This window comes from Drosophila gunungcola, unplaced genomic scaffold, assembly GCF_025200985.1.
Source record: "Drosophila gunungcola strain Sukarami unplaced genomic scaffold, Dgunungcola_SK_2 000010F, whole genome shotgun sequence".
NCBI classification, from domain to species: domain Eukaryota; kingdom Metazoa; phylum Arthropoda; class Insecta; order Diptera; family Drosophilidae; genus Drosophila; species Drosophila gunungcola.
In genome coordinates this window covers 2,858,476-2,882,975 of record NW_026453198.1, presented here as the reverse complement: position 1 = coordinate 2,882,975, position 24,500 = coordinate 2,858,476, and positions in this window count along the sequence as shown.

Below are 24,500 nucleotides of genomic sequence, written 5' to 3'. Positions count from 1 at the left end.
CAGCCAAGGAGTCCATCGCGATGACACCCCCTTCTCCATAAACTGACAAGGACTGGGTCCGGCCGCCGGGCCACTGGGCATTCGAGTAGATGGGGGTCGCATTCCTCGCTCGCGTGTGGAACATCTCCGCCCACAGGAAGGCACCTGCCGGAGAGTAGACCGGAAGTACATCTTCCATGCCGGGGAGGCGGAATTTCGGGCCCAGATTAACAAGCGCGACGAGATCACTATCTCCCAACGAGGGAGAAGGGGAAGATGTAAGGAGCCCAAAGGCTCCACACAAATAAACTGTATAGTCTGAAATAAGACATAGTCCATAATCTTATAAGCATTCAGTATAAGTAGTAAATAAATTAGATTTAAGACCTGGAAGCCATAACAATAACTAGAAAAAAACGCTCATCCCAAGCCCTCACTCGCATTGCTAGACTGGAACGCTGGCCGCACAGGAACACACACCTCACAACGACACAGAACAGCGAAATCACAGTGAGCATCGGTCACATGAGCAGAATGGGAAAAAAAACCCAGTGGGCGATTACCACTCTTTCGGCATGTGGAGTGAAAGCCACGCATAGATCCGGGCAAAACGAAGCCCCTACCCAGCAGCAGCACCCGAACTAGAGCCCCATCAGCGGTTCAGAGCGGCCTCGTGGATCCCCAGGAAGGGAAGCCAGTCGTTAAGTGACGACTGAAGACAAGGAGGAGGTCAGGAGAGGAACGGTTGTGCCGGACCAGGACCAGCGGCGGAGCGCAAGCCTTTCCACACCGGGCGTGTGTATGCGCGAGCGAGATAGGTGAGTGGAACTACGTGAAACCGCAACAAGTGGTAAGCGAGCAAAATCCGGCCAAGAGTGGCCACGTGCATTTTTGAAAATCTCGGATAGCCTCGATGCGGTATCACCCTAGGCTAGATCGACTCAGAAAAAAAAAAAAAAACCTAAAATGTAATGGTGTAGGGAAACGAGATATTTGACCAAAAGCTAACATCAAAATCAACATGTACTTAATCAAACAAGAGGAAAAAAAAATAATTTTAGAAAAACAACAAAGATAAATTCAGATGGGCGATACATTGTGTCGATTAAATTTAAATGTATTATATTTTATGTCACCTTCGAAGATTCAAAGAAACAAACGACGGCTCGTCAAATCTACAAATCTGTAGAAAAAATTAAAATTTTAGCAAAAATTAATAATAACAAAAGTTTGGGTTGGTGGGTTGTGGGTTGGTGCACGAGTTCAAAAAGATATTTTTGACATTATCGTTGAATGTAGAAAATAGGAAAATGTAGTTTTTGCGGATGAAAAAATGTATCGTCAGATAAAGATTTATGATTATGATCAACAATATAAATATATTTAATAAAAATATTCTCCAAAGAAAACAATTAAAAATTATAAATTGACAACGATTACATATGGTACCGCATCCGAGTTCTGGTAGATATTACTCATAAATGTTAAAACAAATATCTAAATGAAATAATTTGGAATGATTTCTATATGACCAATTTAATTTAACTTATTTCACAAGATCTTCAAAAAGTTGGAATTAGTTTATGAAAATGGATTCCCAACAATTCCAAAGTATCGCAAACTGTTAAGAACACAGAAGATAACAAAGTGCTCGCTATTGAGCGTAATGAAAGCACTAAAAAAGGATGGTGTTATCGACATTATCCAAGGAAGACATAGATTATTGGAAAAATTATAGAGAAAATTTGTTATATTTAGATAATATTCGAATCCCAAGATGGGTTAGTTTCAAAAATTGTTTGGTAACACAGCTGCATGGAATTGCTGACGCTTACGAAATGGCATAAGCAGCTGTAGTGTATGCTAAAGTTGGAAACTGTGTGAATATAATAGCTAGCAAAAGTAAAGTCAATCCAATTAAAAGTAGAAAAACTATTCCCAAACTTGAGTTATGTGTAGCTCACTTACTCAGTGGATTGATTAAAAGAATTAATCAATTTATTGTTAGTACAGGAGAAATATGCGTTTGGAGTGATTCCGTTATGACTTTGGCATGGATATACAGCAAGGTCAAATTTATAAGACGAAAAATTGAGTGGAATCATGAACTGTCAGAAAAAATTCCTGAAGATTTAGCATTAAAGGAATTAGTTCTAACGAATTGACTAACTGTGATCTTTGGTGGAATGGTCCGAAATGGCTATCTGTGCGCCAGCAATCCACATGGAAACTGTATTCACAAATTCAATTTTAAATAATGAAACTAATGATCCTATTTACAACTTATTGAAAAAGTTGTTCAGTGAAGAAAAAATTATACGAGTAATAGTGTACATGAACAGATTCATTCAAGTTATTGTTCCTTTCATCAAGAATATCAATTCAGTGTAGATATATAAATATAATAAAGACAAATAATAGGATAGTATCGTTCAATCCATTTTTGGATAAGGATGGTATACTTCAAGTGGAGACTTAAATACTCCGGTGCAGAATATAAAGTAAAGGATCCAATAATTCTAGACAAGTGCCATTAAACAAACTCACAAATACACAGAAACTCTGCATGGAGGAATAAACCTTATGCAAAATTATATCTAAAGAAGGTATTGAATTTTTGGGTCAAAAAGCATTAAAAAGTGTTTGAAAGAATTGGTCTAGTGTTCGAGGTTCAAACAAAATACAGCTCAACTAATAATGGGCAATTTGCCTAAATACAGAGTTACGATGTCGTACCCTCACGCATACATTAGCGCTCTTTGTCTGCGTTGTCAGACGATTTCTCTCTTCTTGCTCTTCTGGTTTGTTTCTGATTCCTACATATATATGCATTTACCGTATAAAAAACTTAAATATTTACATTCACTCAGAAATTAGAAAAAAAATCGCAAAAAAATCTTTTTTTTTCAGCCTCGGAAACCATCAGCAATCAGAATAGCCCCAACCGTCCTCTTGAGAAAAAACTGAGGGAGATGGATAACGTGATTGAGAAGTTACAGCGAGCGACAATTTTTACGACACTGGATTTGACCAACGGTTATTTTCATGTTCCGGTAAAAGTAGACTCCCAAAAGTATACCTCATTTGTTACACAGAACGGACAGTACGAGTTCTTGTATGTGCCGTTTGGCATTTCGAACTCGCCGGCAGTTTTTACGCGTTTTATAATGGTTGTTCTCAGGGAGCTCATCAAAAACGGTGACGCAGTGGCTTACATGGATGATATTATCATCCCTAGCAGTGATGTCATAGAGGGAATACAAAAGCTGCAAAGAGTTTGTTTGCGCACTTGGCGCTTGTATTTGAAATCACTAGTTGTAGGGCGAGAGCGGTATTATAACTTTTACTTCTTTAGTTATTTAGGCCAGTAAATAAACGATATTTCTTGAAAATTAAACTCTTGTTTATTTACTCTCTTCGACAGCTTTTTGGTTATGTTCGCCCAGTGTGACCGCAGGCTGGAAAGTGAATTATACCACATATGGTATATCTTTTTGAATTTGAAACATTTATCTTCAACACTTTCCTTTGTGAGAATTAAAAAAAAACAATTCAATTGACAAACTTGAAAATTTTATGACTCTATATAAAGCATAAATAAATGGTGTTTTTCTCCTTCAGAAGAGTCCAATCTTGTTGCAAAGAATCCGGAGACGAATATTGAGGATCGGCTTCGTCATCATATCTGCGAGTTGTTCCTCAGTCGGGATTTGTTCGATCCCAAATTCTCCCTCAGCAATTCTTTCCCTGATGAAGAAGTGCTTGTTGGCTATGTGCTTGGTCCTCCGATGGAATTCGGGGTTTTGGGCCAGTCTCATGGCAGCAGCATTATTGACCTGGAAAATCGGGGCTCGGTCCAATCTGTCGATTTCCTGAAACAATCTTTTAAGCCAAATTATTTCTTTTGCAGCTTCATTGGTTGCTAACGATCTCAGCCTCTGTAGTAGAAATGGCCACCATAGTCTGCCTTTGACTTTTCCATGAAATGGCTCCTGAGACAAACATGATGATTATCCCTGATGTAGACCTCCCAGTCTTCTTGCAGCCACCAAAGTCAGCAGCGCTGTAGCATTCGCGGATTCCCTTCTTCTGTTTCCGATAGACTTTCCCAACGTTGATTGTTCCGGAAATGTAACGGAAAACCCTCTTCACTTGTGCAATGTTTTCTTTTGCAGGATTTTCAAGCGTTCTTGAAAGAAATCCGATGCTGAAAGCCAGGTCTGGCCTAGTCCAAGCATGAGGTACATGAGAGCTCCGATAGCTTGGCGATAAGGGAACGCAGTCGTCTCTGATTCTTTCCTTGCTGTCGTAATTTCCAAATTCTTGAGAAGTGGGGTTGAAACAGCTTTGCAATCCGAGAATCTGAATCGCTCCAAAACCCTTGTGGCAAATCTTTGTTGACTAATTTTTAGTCCATTTTCTTGTTTCTTGATTTCGAGTCCCAAGAAGCACTCAGCCTTGCTTGAGACAATTTTGAACTCTGATTTTAACTCGTCCAAAAATTCTTCCAAATCTTCGTATCTGTTGCTGCGGCGAGTCCGTCATCTACGTAAACAACGAGTAGAATTCTTTTGCCATTCCTTTCCCTGATGTAGAGACATGGATCTGCCTCGCTGACTTTGAAATTGTGTTTCCGCAGGAAACCTCCGAAGCGTTATTGCCAACATCTCGGCCTTTGCTTAAGCCCGTTGAGACTCTTCTTCAATCTGGACACAAGCCCCTGTCTTTGCTCGTATCCCTCAGGTTGTTGCATATAAATCTCCTTGTCGTCCAATTCACCGTATAGAAAAGCTGTCAAGACGTCAAACTGGACCAAAAACATATCATTTTTGGCTGCAACGCTCAACACTTAGCGGATTGTTTCCATTCTTGCGACAGAGCTAAAAGTTTGGTCGTAATCAATCCCTCGTCTCTGGGCGAATCCTTTGATGACCAAGTGAGCTTTGTATTTGTCGATACTTCCGTCGGGGTGGGTTTTGACTCGATAGACCGACTTGCACTTGGAAGTGCTTTCGATCCTCTGGGGAGTCTTGTCAAGCTCCAGGTTTCATTCTGATGTAAGGAATCAATTTCCCTGTCCATTGCCTTTTTTCCCCTCGACGTTGCTGTTGATGGCTTCATGGAAAGAATCTGGACTCTCCAGCACAAAATTCTCGGCTGCTGCTCCGTAATCATCCAGATGCTCCGGTCTCTTCCCTCAACCGCATTGGTTGCATTTCTCTCTTGTTGTTTTCTTCGTCAAAGCTTGTTTCTACTCCGGTTTCGTAATTGTCTTCGCTTCCTGTTTCGGCTGTGTCTTCTTTCAAGTCTTGCTCCTGAAGTGTCCCGCGTCTTCTTCTTCCTTGTCTTCGTCCTCGCTCTGGTGCAAGCTCACGTCTTCTTCTTCCTGGTCTTCTACGACGTCCTTGGATCCAAAATCTTGAAAAGGCAGGTTGATGCCTGGTTCACAATTGCTGAATTTCTCTTGAAACTTTACGTCCCTCGACACGACTACTTTGTGCTGCTCTGGTAAGTAAATACGATATCTCTCATCTCCGTCGTAACCAACCAGGTACCCCTTTTCAGCTTTTTCGTCCATCTTCTTCCTTTTTTGGCATGGAATGTGTACATAGCACGTCGATCCTACGATTCGAAGATGTTTGATTCTTGGTTTCTTGCCCAGCCAAAGTTGGTAAGGGCTCAGACCCTTCAATGAATATTTGTCCGTCCTATTGAGAACGTAGAATGCTGTGCTGACCAACTCGGCCCAAATTGCTTCTGGAAACTTTATTTCTGGATTAGATTAGTTCTCGCCATTTCGACTATCGTTCGATTTTCTCTCCACACACCACCGTTTTGTTCTGGAGTATAGGGAGCGGTGAGTCGAAAAGTTATACCAGCTTTCTGAACAGTTTCTCTCACTCCTGCACAGTCGATTTCTCCTCCATTGCCGCTCAGGTATTCTCGAATTGTGTGCCCTTGTTGCTTGGCGTGAGAAACCATGTGTCGCAGCACGTCCTTGACCTCTTATTTCTGCTTGACGATGTACCCGTATCGAAACCTGGTGAAAAGATCCTTAAAAACTACCAGATACCTGGAAAGAATCCTCAAATGGGCCGCAAACATCGCCTGACATCAGTTCCCCTGGCTTCATCGCTGGTTTCCTCGTTCCAAATGCGAATCGATGCGCTCGCAAAAGCTACTCTCAAGCTTGACTTGAATGCCCATTTCTCTTTTGAGCATGTCCTTGATGTGGTTCTTGTCCTGATGTCCCCACCTCTCGTGATAGAGTTGGATAATTGAAGTTCCTGAAGTTGCGACGTTGACATCGACGTTTCGTTCTGGAAGTATTTGCTCGATCGCTGCTCTGTAGAGTGTTCCTCCAACTTCTCTAGCTCCAACGAGGACAATCTTGTCGTTAATTTGAGGGTGCACTTGGTTGCTGACGACTCAAAACGACTGCTTGGATTATTGTCTTGGGCAGCCAAAACTGAAAACAGGTCCTTCGTTATATTGGGAACAAACCATACATTTTTCAAAGAAAGAAAAAGAATTTTTCCATTGACAATTGTTTCGACTTTGATTGTGCCCTGGCCCAAAGCTGACAAGGTTTCATTTCCAGCTGCTCTGATCCAACGACGATGCTCCTTTTGTGCTGTGGTAGAAAAAGCCTCCTGGCTTTCCTTTTCGTCATTTTCTTTTGTTCTAAAATTTCTCTCAAACATGACAATTTGATTAGTTAATTCGTCGAAAGTCTTTTCTTCTTCTTTTGTCAAGAGCATCCAACTTTGACGGAACGTTTCAAAGGTTTTTGGCAAAACATGTTTTACAAACAAGTATTTAATCTGGCAGCTTAGTTTCAATTTTAGCCTTCAAAGCTTGATTTAAATCGTTCCATAGACTACGCAATTTTGCTATGTGGGTTGATGCATCGTTACCTGGATTCCAAGAGAAAGCGAAAAACTCGTTGCACATCCTGAATACCTGGTCCTTCGCTGTTTCTTCAAACTGATTTTTCAGGGCTTCCCACGTATCGTGTGCTGTCTCCTTGTCCATGATCTTCTGGTACACCGAGTCCGTGACCGCAGTGGTAATAATGGATTTTGCATAGCTGTTGGCCTTACGAAAAAAGTCGCCCTTCTCCTTGTGCTTCTTTTCATCTTCTGTTGAGGCACCTTCTGGCAATGGATCCGGTTTGACGATCTTTCCGTCCAACGCGTCGAGAGCACCGTCGTGATAATCTATCAGGTCCCTAATTTTTCTTTTCCAAATCGGCCAATCGGTCGCACCTGAGAGCTTCGTGAAGTGCTTCGCCAAATCCATTGTAATCGAGCAAAATTTACTTTTTTCTTTTACTTTAAACTGAACAAAACGTTCCTGGGCCCATAACCTAATTTAACTTTTACTTCTTTAGTTATTTAGGCCAGTAAATAAACGATATTTCTTGAAAATTAAACTTGTTTATTTACTCTCTTCGACAGCTTTTTGTTTATGTTCGGCCAGTGTGACCGCAGGCTTTATCTTCAACAAGCGGGAGCCAATAAAGCTTTCGTCCGTTCGCTCCTGCGAATTCGCCCCGTCTCTCGCCGCCGTAGCATAAGTTAGGTTATAAGAGAAATTATTGAAATATTAAATTTAGTGATCAATCGAACGTCATCGTAACTACTCCTTTTCGTCGTCGTGCTTTCGAAATAGTTTCTTCACAAGTTTCGCAAAATAAATCGTCTCGAACCTTCTGCAGTCACAAGATTCGCGTTATTAATACAAAAGAGTATTACATTTTCTTGGGGACCCCGACGTGATAGCAGTAGAGTTCGCGAGTTGTTTTAATTTTTTTCGGTGAAAAACTATAACGATTACCAGCAAATACCCAAAACCAATTTATTCGTGTCGGTTCGGCCAAAAAATTAAATTCACCAATATTTCATCGCAGGAAATTTTCGGCCGTTCCTTGTGTTGCCCAACACGTTTCTGTAAATTTATTTGCTTAATTTGCTGCTGCCGGCAAATAGACGTAAAAAAGGAAGTTGTAATTATCAAGTCGGCCATCCAGGTATAGAGTGCTAAAAGTTGGAAGTTCATCTGTGGCGTTTTGTCAATTGTGTTTTGGCCCATCTTTCATCTTCTTTTTGCATCCGTGTAAAAATCGGTAGATAGTGAGCATTCTAACCAAGAAATAAAAATTTGCATGTACTAACAATCGAAACTTTGCAATAACCATAATATATTTTGAATTCTATGTGAATCGCTTTGGCCCATAAATACGCAAATAAAATACTCGTCGTCGACCCAATTAGTGCAAACTTCATTCCCCCCGTCGTAGTGAGCACCAATTTAGGGTTCGAGACAGAAATTTATTTCCTCTTTTGATCGGTTTACTTCCCTTTCCCCAAAAAATAACACAAATCGAACGCTACAGAGTATGGTTATATTTTAATAGTACGATTGATTAAGACTACGTTTTCTAACTATAATTATATCGAGCGTGATACTGCTTGATAAGTGGCGTCGGCGCTGCAGAAGGGCCGAATGTGGTACTGCTTGTTGATATCGACGCTGCGGAAGGGCCGAGTATATCGCAGCTCGTTGAGCATCGCACTGCTTTGAGTGCGGGATCGGCGCTACGGAAGGGCCGTATGTTGCACTGCTTGCTGATGTCACTGATCAATGGTTCGAGGAGCTGTTTATTGTTGCCAATGTGTGATGACTGAATACACTGCTTGTTGTCGTCGTTGTGCGGTAGCTGGGTGCACTGCTTGGTGTTTGCGCTTCGGGTTAGACGATTATGTACTGATTGGTGTAGACGATGCGCTGTGACTGGGTGCACTGCTTGGTGTCGGCGCTTCGAAAGGGTCAATTGTGCACTGCTTGGCGTCGTCGTGTCTCGTCGTTCTGGTAGGAACTCACTGAGATGGGCAGGAGTTACGAAAACCGTGCCAGTCTCAGCGATCACGACCGGGCCTGGGTGCGTATTCCTAAACCACACCGGGCGTCGGTGATCCTCACCAGGTCGTAGAGCCGAATTTAAACCGAACTCTTACGGATCCACCACCACTACAAAGACTAACTACCAGAACACTTACCCGGGTATTCCTCCTAGTTGTTGTTTCCTCGAGAGTCGTCGGAACGCAAGTTACTGGTCTGGGGATGTGTCTCCGCTTATATAGGCGCTGCTTAGCGATCTGTGACCAGATCGGACGATGATGATAATCCCGCTTTGGGTCATCGGGTTTACTGGGCGATGATTATCGGCAATCGATAACTTCGTCGAATAAGTGTGACCGGGTGCTGTTGGCTTTGGTTTGAATTAATAAAAGGCCAGTATTTGGAATGTTCTTATTAAGTTTTAATGTGAAAGTTGAATTTTTATATATTTGTGACGGTGGGTCGTCTATCTATCGTTCTATCATGCTTTGCAACCTTGCCTCTTTTGTTTCCTTTACCATTCCGGATCCAGGTGTGGTTTCGTTATACAGGCTCCCAGGTAGTCGTATTTCCTGTCCGTATAGTAGGTACGCCAAGCTGTATCCTGTTGATTCTGACCGGCTGCTATTGATGGCCATTGCTATTTCGGGTAGCCAGTCGTCCCACCGTGTGTGTTCGGTTCCGGAAAATTGAGCTATCATAGTTTTTATTGTCCTATTTGCCCTTTCGTCTGGGTTCTCTTGCGGGGTGTATGGCGCTGTTTACTGGTGGACGATTCCCCGTTTCTGTAACTGTGCCTTAAACTTATTACTCGTAAACTGTACCCCGTTGCCCGAGATGAGTTTTTTCGGTGTACCATATCGTGTGAGGATCTGTTCCCATAAAACTTTTAATACAATTACTGTTGTTGCTTTTCTGACGGCTGCTAGCTCCACCCACGTGGAGAACTTGTCGAACATCACTAGAAGCATGTTATTGCCGTGACTAGACCTCGGTAGTGGACCAACGAAGTCTATGCAGAGTGTTTCCCACGGTGCTTTTGCTATTTCTGTTAGCATTTTCCCTGCTGCCTGCTGCTGTGAGGTCTTGTACCGTTGGCATGTTTCACAGCGACGTACGTACTGTTGTATGTCTCTGTGCATCCCTTGCCAGTAGTACGATGCCATGACCCGATGCTTCGTTTTCCTAACCCCTAGAAGGTCTGCTGTAGCTTCGCTGTGGTTTTCTCGAAGCACTCGTTCTCTTTGGTTCTTTGCCACGCATAGCTTCCACGGTTGTGTATCCTCGTCTGCGGCGCACGACGGTAGATGTCTGTATAGTTTTCCTTCTATTACTGCGTAATCTGGCCATATTTCTGGTTCTTTTTCTATTGCTAGGAGTTTCTGTTTTATTCATTCGTCCTCCTCTACTTCGGCTCCGTGTATTTCTTCCTCGAGCATTCGAGATAATGCGTCTGCCACGACGTTAAGTTTGCCTTTGCGATAGCGTACCTCGTATGAGTATGGCTGCATTGTCAATGCCCATCTGGCAATGCGTCCTGAAGGGCTCTCGATCGAATTAAGACATTTAAGTGCTTGGTGGTCCGTGATGAAGACGAAGTGGTACCCTTTTAGGTACATCCTCATTTTCTGGATGCCCCAGTGTATTGCCAGGCACTCTTTTTCGGTAGCCGAGTAGTTTTGTTCTGTTTTTGTAAGCTTCCGGCTGGCATATGAAATAACGTGTTCTCCGTACTATTGGGTCAGTACAGCTCCTAGTCCGTAATTACTGGCGTCCGTCTGAAGTACAAAGGTTTTTTCAAAGTCCGGACAAGCCAGGACCGGTGCTTCGGTTTAGGCTTTCTTTAGGTTTTTGGTCGCCTCTTCTGTCTCCTCGGTCCCCTTCTTGACCAGGTTGTACAGCGGTTGAAGTTCGGGACGAATCTTCTGTACCAGGAGGCCACCCATAGGAAGCTGTGTACTTGCTTCGTTGTCTGTGGGCTTGGTATGTTGAGGATTGCGGCTTTCCTTTCTGGATCGGTGTCCTAGGTATTTAAGTTCTTCCTTAAAGAAGTGGCATTTCTCTGTGTTGATCTTTAGATTTGCCTTGCGGAATCGCCTCATTAACTGCTGTAGCTTCTCCAGGTGTTCCCGTATCGTGCGTCTGATTACCACTATGTCGTCCAGGTATGCGAACGCGAATGGTTCCATCTCTGGTCCGATGACTGAGTCTAGCGCTCTTTGAAACGTCTCTGGTGCTGTCTGTAATCCGAAGGGCATTACTTTCCACTGAAACAGTCCGCGTCCTGGTACCGTAAAGGCAGTGTACTGTTCACTGTCTTCGTCCATCGGTATCTGCCAGTAGCCACTTTTCAGATCCAGTGTGCTTATGTATTTTGCCTCGCGGAGTTGGTTGAAAATGTGATCCATTCGTGGTACTGGGTATGCGTCTCGCTCAGAGTGCTCGTTCAGTTGCCTATAGTCTATGCAAGGCCTCCATTCCTTGTTTTTCTTCTCCACGATTACCACTGGCGAACTGTAGGCGGAGTGCGAGGGTTCTATGAGGTTCTGTGCTATGAGTTCGTCGACTTGTTTGTTTATTATTGACTGCATTGCTGGGTTTCGAGGGTAGTACCTCTGTTTAGATTTTGTGGCTTGCAATGTGACTTACTCCTTTGATTTGGCTCATCATCTCTAACTCCCTATTGAGGGTTTGTGTCCCGAGTTGTATTGGTACTTCTAGTGCCTCTGTGACCGTTCTGTTTGTTCCGTCTGCAAGTCTTATGGCTTTAATTACTTGTTTTCTTTTCCCATGTCTGGCTATTCTACTGGCTAGTTCTTGGCCGATAAAACTCCGTGTGGCTCCTGTGTCAATTGCACCGCGAATTCTTGTGCTGCCTATGATGACTTGTGCTAGTAGACGTCGGCCGTTGAACTTTATTGATGTTGCGGGTGTGGTGTGTGCTCTGGGTACCCGCTCTGACCCCATGGGCGTCTTCCGTTTCCCGTCGTTTCATTTCTGCGGCAGCAATGAATTGTTCGTATTTCATCCTGCCCGCATACCCAGCAAAACAGTCTTGGTTGGTTATTGCATCCACGTGCTATGTGTCCCAGTAACTTCCTGGTGGTTGGTGTCCCAAGCGAGTTTCCGGTGTTTGTTGCGTTGTCTCCTGAGCTGTGTGCCCATGTGCTTGTAGTGCCTCGAATTCCTCGGCTAGTCGGAGGTATTCTGCTATTCTTTGGCATTTTCCACGTTTAGCATATCGCTTTAACTCCACTCGACTGTTTCGGTACACCCACTCCAGTTTTTTTCTTCTATGAGCGTAGTGAATCGCATGATTTTCTGAGTTCTAGCGCATATTCCTTAGCTGGCCCTGACCATTCTCGCCCTGGTGTCTATGAGTGATGCTTTCCATAGCTTTCTCCTCATGATCCGCTGGCCTGTAATACTCTAGGAATTCTTTCCGGAAGGTGCTCCATGACGGCATCGGGTATGGGTGGGTGTGCCACCAATCCAAGACACTGCCTCTGAGAAGTATTACCATTGCTCCTGCTACATGATCTAGATCTATGCCGTATGCCTCTGCTAATTCCTCTGTTCTACTAATGAAGTCTTCCGGGTTTCCAGTTCCGTCGTGTTCTTCTCCCCAACTTCGTATTACTCTCATCGTCGCCACTTTATTTCCTTCTGTCCTTGTGGGCTTAGGTCCAGGTTTTCCTTCGACAAATTCCATCGGGTTCGGCACTTGCAGATATTTATATTTTTCCTCGATGTGTTCCTCTGTGTCGGTTGTCCCACTAATGCCTTTCGGTTAGTTTCCTGTTCCGTTAGGTGCTGGTGATGGGCTTCTTGCGTGTTTCTGAGCAAGTTCTAAAAGGCGTTTGATAGTTTCCTCGCCGTGGTTGCCGTTCTTTATAAAATCTGACATTTGTCTTCCTCGTATGTCCTCGCAAAGTTTTTCTAGTTTGACCTCGAATTCTATTAGATAGGCTTCCAGCTGGGCTTTATTGGCATTGCTTATCCAGCCTCGAGTTAATTTGTCTGCCATTGTATTATTTTGTGTTGTGTTGAGGAAGAAGGTCTTTGGTGTTTCTATTTGAGGATACTGTCTTTTTGTGTTCAATTTGCTCGGGCGCCACTGTAACGACCTTGTTTTGGGAGGCGGTATAGCTCGCCGTGGCCAGGGTTCCAGACATAAATTTATTTCCTCTTTTGATCGGTTTACCTACCTTTCCCCAAAGAATAACACAAATCGAACGCTACAGAGTATGGTTATATTTTAATAGTACGATTGATTAAGACTACGTTTTCTAACTATAATTATATCGAGCGTGATACTGCTTGATAAGTGGCGACGGCGCTGCTGAAGGGCCGAATGTGGTACTGCTTGTTGATATCGACGCTGCGGAAGGGCCGAGTATATCGCAGCTCGTTGAGCATCGCACTGCTTTGAGTGCGGGATCGGCGCTACGGAAGGGCCGTATGTTGCACTGCTTGCTGATGTCACTGATCAATGGTTCGAGGAGCTGTTTATTGTTGCCAATGTGTGATGACTGAATACACTGCTTGTTGTCGTCGTTGTGCGGTAGCTGGGTGCACTGCTTGGTGTTTGCGCTTCGGGTTAGACGATTATGTACTGATTGGTGTAGACGATGCGCTGTGACTGGGTGCACTGCTTGGTGTCGGCGCTTCGAAAGGGTCAATTGTGCACTGCTTGGCGTCGTCGTGTCTCGTCGTTCTGGTAGGAACTCACTGAGATGGGCAGGAGTTACGAAAACCGTGCCAGTCTCAGCGATCACGACCGGGCCTGGGTGCGTATTCCTAAACCACACCGGGCGTCGGTGATCCTCACCAGGTCGTAGAGCCGAATTTAAACCGAACTCTTACGGATCCACCACCACTACAAAGACTAACTACCAGAACACTTACCCGGGTATTCCTCCTAGTTGTTGTTTCCTCGAGAGTCGTCGGAACGCAAGTTACTGGTCTGGGGATGTGTCTCCGCTTATATAGGCGCTGCTTAGCGATCTGTGACCAGATCGGACGATGATGATAATCCCGCTTTGGGTCATCGGGTTTACTGGGCGATGATTATCGGCAATCGATAACTTCGTCGAATAAGTGTGACCGGGTGCTGTTGGCTTTGGTTTGAATTAATAAAAGGCCAGTATTTGGAATGTTCTTATTAAGTTTTAATGTGAAAGTTGAATTTTTATATATTTGTGACGGTGGGTCGTCTATCTATCGTTCTATCATGCTTTGCAACCTTGCCTCTTTTGTTTCCTTTACCATTCCGGATCCAGGTGTGGTTTCGTTATACAGGCTCCCAGGTAGTCGTATTTCCTGTCCGTATAGTAGGTACGCCAAGCTGTATCCTGTTGATTCTGACCGGCTGCTATTGATGGCCATTGCTATTTCGGGTAGCCAGTCGTCCCACCGTGTGTGTTCGGTTCCGGAAAATTGAGCTATCATAGTTTTTATTGTCCTATTTGCCCTTTCGTCTGGGTTCTCTTGCGGGGTGTATGGCGCTGTTTACTGGTGGACGATTCCCCGTTTCTGTAACTGTGCCTTAAACTTATTACTCGTAAACTGTACCCCGTTGCCCGAGATGAGTTTTTTCGGTGTACCATATCGTGTGAGGATCTGTTCCCATAAAACTTTTAATACAATTACTGTTGTTGCTTTTCTGACGGCTGCTAGCTCCACCCACGTGGAGAACTTGTCGAACATCACTAGAAGCATGTTATTGCCGTGACTAGACCTCGGTAGTGGACCAACGAAGTCTATGCAGAGTGTTTCCCACGGTGCTTTTGCTATTTCTGTTAGCATTTTCCCTGCTGCCTGCTGCTGTGAGGTCTTGTACCGTTGGCATGTTTCACAGCGACGTACGTACTGTTGTATGTCTCTGTGCATCCCTTGCCAGTAGTACGATGCCATGACCCGATGCTTCGTTTTCCTAACCCCTAGAAGGTCTGCTGTAGCTTCGCTGTGGTTTTCTCGAAGCACTCGTTCTCTTTGGTTCTTTGCCACGCATAGCTTCCACGGTTGTGTATCCTCGTCTGCGGCGCACGACGGTAGATGTCTGTATAGTTTTCCTTCTATTACTGCGTAATCTGGCCATATTTCTGGTTCTTTTTCTATTGCTAGGAGTTTCTGTTTTATTCATTCGTCCTCCTCTACTTCGGCTCCGTGTATTTCTTCCTCGAGCATTCGAGATAATGCGTCTGCCACGACGTTAAGTTTGCCTTTGCGATAGCGTACCTCGTATGAGTATGGCTGCATTGTCAATGCCCATCTGGCAATGCGTCCTGAAGGGCTCTCGATCGAATTAAGACATTTAAGTGCTTGGTGGTCCGTGATGAAGACGAAGTGGTACCCTTTTAGGTACATCCTCATTTTCTGGATGCCCCAGTGTATTGCCAGGCACTCTTTTTCGGTAGCCGAGTAGTTTTGTTCTGTTTTTGTAAGCTTCCGGCTGGCATATGAAATAACGTGTTCTCCGTACTATTGGGTCAGTACAGCTCCTAGTCCGTAATTACTGGCGTCCGTCTGAAGTACAAAGGTTTTTTCAAAGTCCGGACAAGCCAGGACCGGTGCTTCGGTTTAGGCTTTCTTTAGGTTTTTGGTCGCCTCTTCTGTCTCCTCGGTCCCCTTCTTGACCAGGTTGTACAGCGGTTGAAGTTCGGGACGAATCTTCTGTACCAGGAGGCCACCCATAGGAAGCTGTGTACTTGCTTCGTTGTCTGTGGGCTTGGTATGTTGAGGATTGCGGCTTTCCTTTCTGGATCGGTGTCCTAGGTATTTAAGTTCTTCCTTAAAGAAGTGGCATTTCTCTGTGTTGATCTTTAGATTTGCCTTGCGGAATCGCCTCATTAACTGCTGTAGCTTCTCCAGGTGTTCCCGTATCGTGCGTCTGATTACCACTATGTCGTCCAGGTATGCGAACGCGAATGGTTCCATCTCTGGTCCGATGACTGAGTCTAGCGCTCTTTGAAACGTCTCTGGTGCTGTCTGTAATCCGAAGGGCATTACTTTCCACTGAAACAGTCCGCGTCCTGGTACCGTAAAGGCAGTGTACTGTTCACTGTCTTCGTCCATCGGTATCTGCCAGTAGCCACTTTTCAGATCCAGTGTGCTTATGTATTTTGCCTCGCGGAGTTGGTTGAAAATGTGATCCATTCGTGGTACTGGGTATGCGTCTCGCTCAGAGTGCTCGTTCAGTTGCCTATAGTCTATGCAAGGCCTCCATTCCTTGTTTTTCTTCTCCACGATTACCACTGGCGAACTGTAGGCGGAGTGCGAGGGTTCTATGAGGTTCTGTGCTATGAGTTCGTCGACTTGTTTGTTTATTATTGACTGCATTGCTGGGTTTCGAGGGTAGTACCTCTGTTTAGATTTTGTGGCTTGCAATGTGACTTACTCCTTTGATTTGGCTCATCATCTCTAACTCCCTATTGAGGGTTTGTGTCCCGAGTTGTATTGGTACTTCTAGTGCCTCTGTGACCGTTCTGTTTGTTCCGTCTGCAAGTCTTATGGCTTTAATTACTTGTTTTCTTTTCCCATGTCTGGCTATTCTACTGGCTAGTTCTTGGCCGATAAAACTCCGTGTGGCTCCTGTGTCAATTGCACCGCGAATTCTTGTGCTGCCTATGATGACTTGTGCTAGTAGACGTCGGCCGTTGAACTTTATTGATGTTGCGGGTGTGGTGTGTGCTCTGGGTACCCGCTCTGACCCCATGGGCGTCTTCCGTTTCCCGTCGTTTCATTTCTGCGGCAGCAATGAATTGTTCGTATTTCATCCTGCCCGCATACCCAGCAAAACAGTCTTGGTTGGTTATTGCATCCACGTGCTATGTGTCCCAGTAACTTCCTGGTGGTTGGTGTCCCAAGCGAGTTTCCGGTGTTTGTTGCGTTGTCTCCTGAGCTGTGTGCCCATGTGCTTGTAGTGCCTCGAATTCCTCGGCTAGTCGGAGGTATTCTGCTATTCTTTGGCATTTTCCACGTTTAGCATATCGCTTTAACTCCACTCGACTGTTTCGGTACACCCACTCCAGTTTTTTTCTTCTATGAGCGTAGTGAATCGCATGATTTTCTGAGTTCTAGCGCATATTCCTTAGCTGGCCCTGACCATTCTCGCCCTGGTGTCTATGAGTGATGCTTTCCATAGCTTTCTCCTCATGATCCGCTGGCCTGTAATACTCTAGGAATTCTTTCCGGAAGGTGCTCCATGACGGCATCGGGTATGGGTGGGTGTGCCACCAATCCAAGACACTGCCTCTGAGAAGTATTACCATTGCTCCTGCTACATGATCTAGATCTATGCCGTATGCCTCTGCTAATTCCTCTGTTCTACTAATGAAGTCTTCCGGGTTTCCAGTTCCGTCGTGTTCTTCTCCCCAACTTCGTATTACTCTCATCGTCGCCACTTTATTTCCTTCTGTCCTTGTGGGCTTAGGTCCAGGTTTTCCTTCGACAAATTCCATCGGGTTCGGCACTTGCAGATATTTATATTTTTCCTCGATGTGTTCCTCTGTGTCGGTTGTCCCACTAATGCCTTTCGGTTAGTTTCCTGTTCCGTTAGGTGCTGGTGATGGGCTTCTTGCGTGTTTCTGAGCAAGTTCTAAAAGGCGTTTGATAGTTTCCTCGCCGTGGTTGCCGTTCTTTATAAAATCTGACATTTGTCTTCCTCGTATGTCCTCGCAAAGTTTTTCTAGTTTGACCTCGAATTCTATTAGATAGGCTTCCAGCTGGGCTTTATTGGCATTGCTTATCCAGCCTCGAGTTAATTTGTCTGCCATTGTATTATTTTGTGTTGTGTTGAGGAAGAAGGTCTTTGGTGTTTCTATTTGAGGATACTGTCTTTTTGTGTTCAATTTGCTCGGGCGCCACTGTAACGACCTTGTTTTGGGAGGCGGTATAGCTCGCCGTGGCCAGGGTTCCAGACATAAATTTATTTCCTCTTTTGATCGGTTTACCTACCTTTCCCCAAAGAATAACACAAATCGAACGCTACAGAGTATGGTTATATTTTAATAGTACGATTGATTAAGACTACGTTTTCTAACTATAATTATATCGAGCGTGATACTGCTTGATAAGTGGCGACGGCGCTGCTGAAGGGCCGAATGTGGTACTGCTTGTTGATATCGACGCTGCGGAAGGGCCGAGTATTACGCAGCTCGTTGAGTATCGCACTGCTTTGTGTGTGGGATCAGCGCTACGGAAGGGCCGTATGTTGCACTGCTTGCTGCTGACATTGCACAATGGTTCGAGGAACTGCTTGGTGTTGCCGATATGTGATGACTAAGTGCACGGCTTCTTGTCGACGTTGTGCGGTAGCTGGGTGGATTGCTTGGTGTTGGCGCTTCGGGATAGACGATTATACACTGCTTGGTGTCGACGATGCGCTGTGGTTGGGTGCACTGCTTGGTGTCGGTGCTTTGAAAGGGTCGATTGTGCACTGCTTGGCGTCGTCGTGTCTCGTCGTTCTGGTAGGAACTCACTGAGATGGGCCGGAGTTACGAAAACAGTGCCGGGCTCAGCGATCACGACCGGGCCTGGGTGCGTATTCCTAAACCACACCGGGCGTCGGTGATCCTCACCAGGTCGTAGAGCCGAATTTAAACCGAACTCTTACGGATATACCACCACTACGAAGACTAACTACCAGAACACTTACCCGGGTATTTTTCCTAGTTGTTGTTTCCCCGAGAGTCGTCGGAACGCAAGTGACTGGTCTGGGGCTGTGTCTCCGCTTATATGGGCGATGCTTAGTGTGACCAGATCGGACGATGATGATAATCCCGCTTTGGGAAATTGGGTTTATTGGGCGATGATTATCGGCAATCGATAACTTCGTCGAATAAGTGTGGCTTTGGGCGCGCGTTTGAATAATAAAAGGCCAGTATTTGGAATGTTCTTTTTAAGTTTTAATGTGAAAGTTGAATTATTATATATTTGTGGCGGTGGGTCGTCACAAATATAATATTTCGAATTATATGTGAATCGCCTTGGCCCATAAACAAGCAAATAAAATACTCGTCGTCGACCCAATTAGTGCGAACTTAATTCCCCCAATTATCGTCATAAACAGCTGGAAAAAAGTGCAAATTGTGAAAAGTGTAGTTCTCAAAAATTAGCGGCAAAAACTTTCGCCGCAGTTTGTCTGAAGATTTTCCCGTGCTTTTCAGAATTTTACCGCGCTTTTCCAATTTTCCCTCGCTTTTCATAATTTTTGCGCGCCTTTCGGCAACAGGCTTTTATATTCGTTGCCCTTAGTTATCGGTCAGTGTATCATTCTCCGTTAGCATTTGCCTAGGAAGAGCCGCTAGCCGCGTACACATACACACGCACACCGACACCGCTGAAGCAGTGCAATTTTCGGCAAATCGAGAAATCCGCTCCGCCAGCAAATCGCCCGCCTCAATGCCGTCTCCCGAGCGTTGCTCTCCCAACTATTAGCGGAAAACACTCCGGATTTAAAAATTTTATAAGCCTTTTCGAAACTATCGTTGACAAAGATGACACTTTACACGATATTGAAAAATTCAATCATTTAATTTCGTGTTTAGCTGGAGACGCTTTAGGAACAGTTAGGGCCTTTCAAGTCACTACGGAAAATTATCCCAAAGCCTTTGCTAGCCTGAAGCGGGAGTACGATAATGATTGTCTTATTTTTTTTTGACAACATATCGACACTTTTTAATTTGCAAAAAATGTCCCAGCCTTCAGCTACAGCCTTGAGAACGCTCATCGACACGGTCACAGCCTTGTATGACTCCTTGCTGTCTATTGGGGATGATAGACGCATTACTAATGCTATTTTAATACATCTGGTAATGAGCAAGGTCGATGCAGGAACTAAAAGAAAATGGGAAGAACAGTTGATTATACTTCGCTTCCACTTTGGAGCGAATGTGAGGCGGGCCTCAACAGGCGATACCAACACATGGTAGCGGAAGAGGCTCTGTTCAATGCGTGTATTGCAATTCAGCTGAACATAAGATAGGAAACTGCGCTTCCTTCGCAGCCCTGACAGTTCAGCAAAGATTCGATTTCGCTAAAAAAAGCATAAGGGTGCATTAACTGTTTAAGAAAGGGTCACACGGTCAAAAATGCAAATCGAATAGATGTAGAGTGTGCAATTCTTCAAATCACACTTTGCTACACATATATTCCCCAAACACAAATCTCGCGTTGCCACCCCCTTCTCAGCCCACGCTCATGCAGGAGTCTCCATCCACGTCGCATTGTTTTGCATGCGAATGCATCGAATTGAGTCATTCTTGCAACTGCTGTTGTGAGCGTCCAAACCAAAAGTGACAAGTTTGTCTTAAATTTTGTGACCGATGAGGGTCAAAATTACAAGAGAGGACGTGTGCATGAGCTTGCGAGGCATTGGTGGAACTAATGCCCAAGCCACAAAAAAAATACACTCGATTGTGAAGTCGCGAGTAGGGAACAGCCAATTGTCGTCCGATTTTTGGATTATGAAAAATATTTCTGGTTATCATCCGGATCAAGCGGTGAACACCAGCGGGTGGAGGGTGCCTGAAAATATTCAGTTGGCAGATCCATTCTTCTTCAAGCCCCAAAAAATAGATATGCTTATCGGCGCTGAAACATTCTTTGAACTTTTATCTATTGGCCAGATAAAGCAGGGGCCTGAATTCCCCATCCTACAAAAGACAGTTCTCGGCTGGATAGTGTCAGGCAGATGTGCCTCTGAAAATAATAAAAACGCTGAAAAAATGGTACATCTCAGCTGCCAGGAGGAAGCGTTGGAGTCAATTGACACAACCCTGCAGAAATTTTGGTCTGTGGAGGACTTGCCGCCCAAGGCTAAAGTCCATACTCCTGAGCAACAACTCTGTCAACAACACTTTGAGAAAAATACTCAAAGATTGTCGTCCGATAGATTTTCGGTTCGTTTGCCGTTTAAATCTGACCCAAATACTCTTGGTTCGTCATACGAAGTCGCGAAACGTAGATTTTTGTCGCTAGAAAGGAAATTGTCAGAGGACCCTTCGCTGAAGAAGATGTATATTGAATTCATATGTGAATATGGGCCACATGTCCTCCACCAATGACAAAATTCCGAATACTCCGCACTATTTCATTCCGCACCAATGCGTTCTACGGCCACAAAGTACTTCAACTAAGTTGAGAGTAGTTTTCGATGCATCGAGCCGTACTTCTACGCAGGTAGCATTGAATGACATCTTGATGGTAGGCCCAACTATTCAAGAGGAGCTGTACTCGACTCTGCTTCGGTTAAGATTGCATAAGTTTACCCTTGCGGCCGACGTCAAAAAGATGTATCGCCAAGTGATGGTGGACGAAGCTCATCGTAACTTCCAGCTAATAGTATGGAGATGAGATCCTTCTGAGTCCCCGAAAATCTTTAAGTTGAACACCGTTACATATGGAACTTCGCCAGCACCCTTTTTGGCGATTCGGTGTTTAATGCGGCTAGGAGAGATGGCGCAAGCAACTCATCCAAAAGCCGCAAAGGTTATTCAGAATGATTTTTATGTTGACGATTTGTTGACTGGCGCCGGATGCGTTGAGGACCTGCAAAGCCTTCGAGACGAAGTTTCTCAGGTCTTGCAAGAGGCAGGCTTTGAATTGGCAAAGTGGTTTTCAAACAGCCCAGAGTTATCCGCATCTGATAGCGCTGTAATGCCACTTATGGCAGACTCAGACGTAACCAAGACCCTTGGCGTGGTTCGGTTACCGGTTAAAGATTACTTTCAATTTCGGTTGGATGACTCTTTCCTGGATCTTCGCGCGACAAAACGAAATATTTTGTCGGTGACTGCTCGGCTTTTCGACCCACTTGGCCTCTTGTGTCCTTTGGTCACAAAGGCAAATTTGTTGTTGAAGAAACTGTGGCTTCGAAAATTAGATTGGGTCGAGTCGCTACCGATGCACTTGCTTACATTGTGGGAGACGTTTAAAGCGACGCTTCTGCAGCTGCCGAAAATTAAGGTATCGCGATTCGTCAAAACAGATTCACAAGACCCGATTCAAATATATGGTTTCGCTGACGCTTCCATGCGAGCGTAAATGCTGAAGGTGTTAAAGTGTCTTTATTGACCGCCAAATCGAAAGTAGCTCCCCTTAAGATGAACACTTTGCCTCGCCTTGAGCTGTGTGCAGCTCACCTTTAAGCAGATCTCTATAATCGTGTCAGGCCATTGCTAAATTGTCCCATTGAGAATGTTTTCCTGTGGACAGATTCCGAGATCACTTTACACTGGATCAAAACCCATTTGGTTCGGTGGGCCTTCGTTCTTGCCAGACTCAGAAAATAATTGGCCTCTTAATACACATTTCGAGCTGACGGCTGATGTAGTGTCGATGGAGCTACGGAAATCGGCACTAGCTCTCGTAGTCAGCCCAGAGCCAAATTATTTGCTTCAGAAAATAAGGTCCTCTTCGTCGCACCTGAAGCTTCTGAGATTGTTTGTGTGGGTTTTTCGTTTTATTCAAAAGTGCAGAAAGGTCACAAAGCCATTTGAAAAAGTATTTCGCCAAGAAAACTGGATTTCGCTTTTGAGAAAATTGTCGAAGATATCCAATTTCACGAATTCAGGGACGACATAAAATTCGGAAAAATAATCCGGTAGCAACGAATATTCAAAAGCTAAACTCTTTTCTTCAGGAAAATAAATTAGATTGGTGTTCCTTGACATTGCTACGAGTTGGGGGTCGGTTATTGAATGCTCCTATCCCGTACGAAGCAAAATTTCCGTTGTTGCAGTCTAAAAGCTCACAGTTCGTCAGATTCATGTGTCATACTTGCACGTTACGAATTGTCACGCTGGCCCACGAGCTCTCGTAAGTCGTCTGCGCGAGAAAATATGGCTAGTTAATGCTCAAGAAGTCTGCCGACGAACAGTTCGGTCGTGCATGCGCTGCTTTCACTGCAAGCCGCAACTCTTGACTCAGATTATGGGGAATTTGCCAGCAGATAGACCTCGAGCTCTCCACCCGTTTAATATTTGTGGCGTTGATTTTTGTGGTGCATTCAGCACAACGTATCGTATCCGTCGTAAGCCACCGTACAAGTCGTACGTGGCCTTGTTCGTCTGTATTGCGTTCAAAGCGGTCCACTTAGAATTAGTGTCTGACCTAACCACTGATGCGTTCTTGTTGGCATTTCAAAGGTTCGTGAGTCTTCGCGGGATTCGGGAGAAGGTTTGGTGCGACAACGCCACCAACTTCGTCGGCGCAGATCGGCACACTCAGGGAGTTCATCAAAAAAAGGATGCGAGTTTGCGTTCATACCGCCCAGAGCACCGCACTTTGCAGGACTATGGGAGTGAAGTCTGCAAAGAACCTGTTCCTTCGGACGGTAGGCCAAGACCTCTTGACCGCGGAGGAACTCGGCACTCTTTTCACCAGCGTGGAAGCCGTGCTCAACTCCAGGCCCCTCGGAGCTCTAAGCAGCGACCCTAACGACGGCGAAGCCCTGACCCCCGGTCATCTGCTCATCGGCGGCCCTCTTCTGGCCCCACCATCAGCGACCCTCCCGGACCAGATCAGCCTGACCTGCTTGCGACGATGGCGAGGTGTCTCGTCTCTCAGGCACAGATTTTGGCAGCGATGGTCCCGGAAGTACATCTCCAGCCTCCAGCAGCGGTCCAAGTGGCACCAGAAGGAGCCCAACAGAAGACAACCTTCCGCCCCAGCAGTGGAGGATAGGACGAGTGGTAGCGGTGCACGCCGGCGCCGATAGGTTTGAGTGGCGGACTTCAGGACGCAGGAGGGGCAGTATCTGCGAACAGTCCACCGACTGGCCCTGTTGCCCGTTCTGGGTTGAAGGACGTCGTCCCTTCAGACAGGCGGTGTTTTCGCACTTGGCGCTTGCTTTTAAAATCACTCGTTGTAGGGCGAGAGCGGGAGCCAATAAAGCTTTCGTCCGTTCGCTCTTGCGAATTCGTCTCTCGCCACCGTAGCATAAGTTAGGTTCTATGAGAAATTACTGAAATATAAAATTTAGTGATCAATCGAACGTCATCGTATCTACTATTTTTCGTCGTCGTGCTTTCGAAATAGTTTCTTTACAAGTTTCGTAAAATAAATCGTCTCGAACCTAGTGCAGTCACAAGATTCGCGTTATTAATACAAAAGAGTATTAAATTTTCAGAGTTCATGAGGTCGCAGAACAGAATGGGTTGAATATCGATTGGACCAAGTGTCAAATTTTGCAGAGCAGGGTAGATTTTCTAGGATATATTGTCGAAAATGGTTCGATCACACCCAGCGATGAGAAAATCAAAAAGCCATATAGCGATTTCTTGGTTTGACATCATATTTTAGGAAGTTTGTGGATGGATACGCAGTAATAGTTAAGCCATTTTCAGATTTGCTGAGAAAGGATGTAAAGTTTGAGTTCAAGGAGTTACAGCAGGTAGCATTCGAGCATTTAAAGGCAGCGTTGACTAGCAAACCAGTTTTGAAACTGTACAATCCTAGGTCGGCTAGGAAAATACACACGGATGCGTCGAAGTTTGTTTTTGGGGCAGTTCTTCTACAAAAGGATCCAGAGGATGGACAGTTACACCCTGTCATGTACATGAGAAGAAAAACCAAGCGTTGTGAAGAAAAATATCACTCATACGATTTGGAGG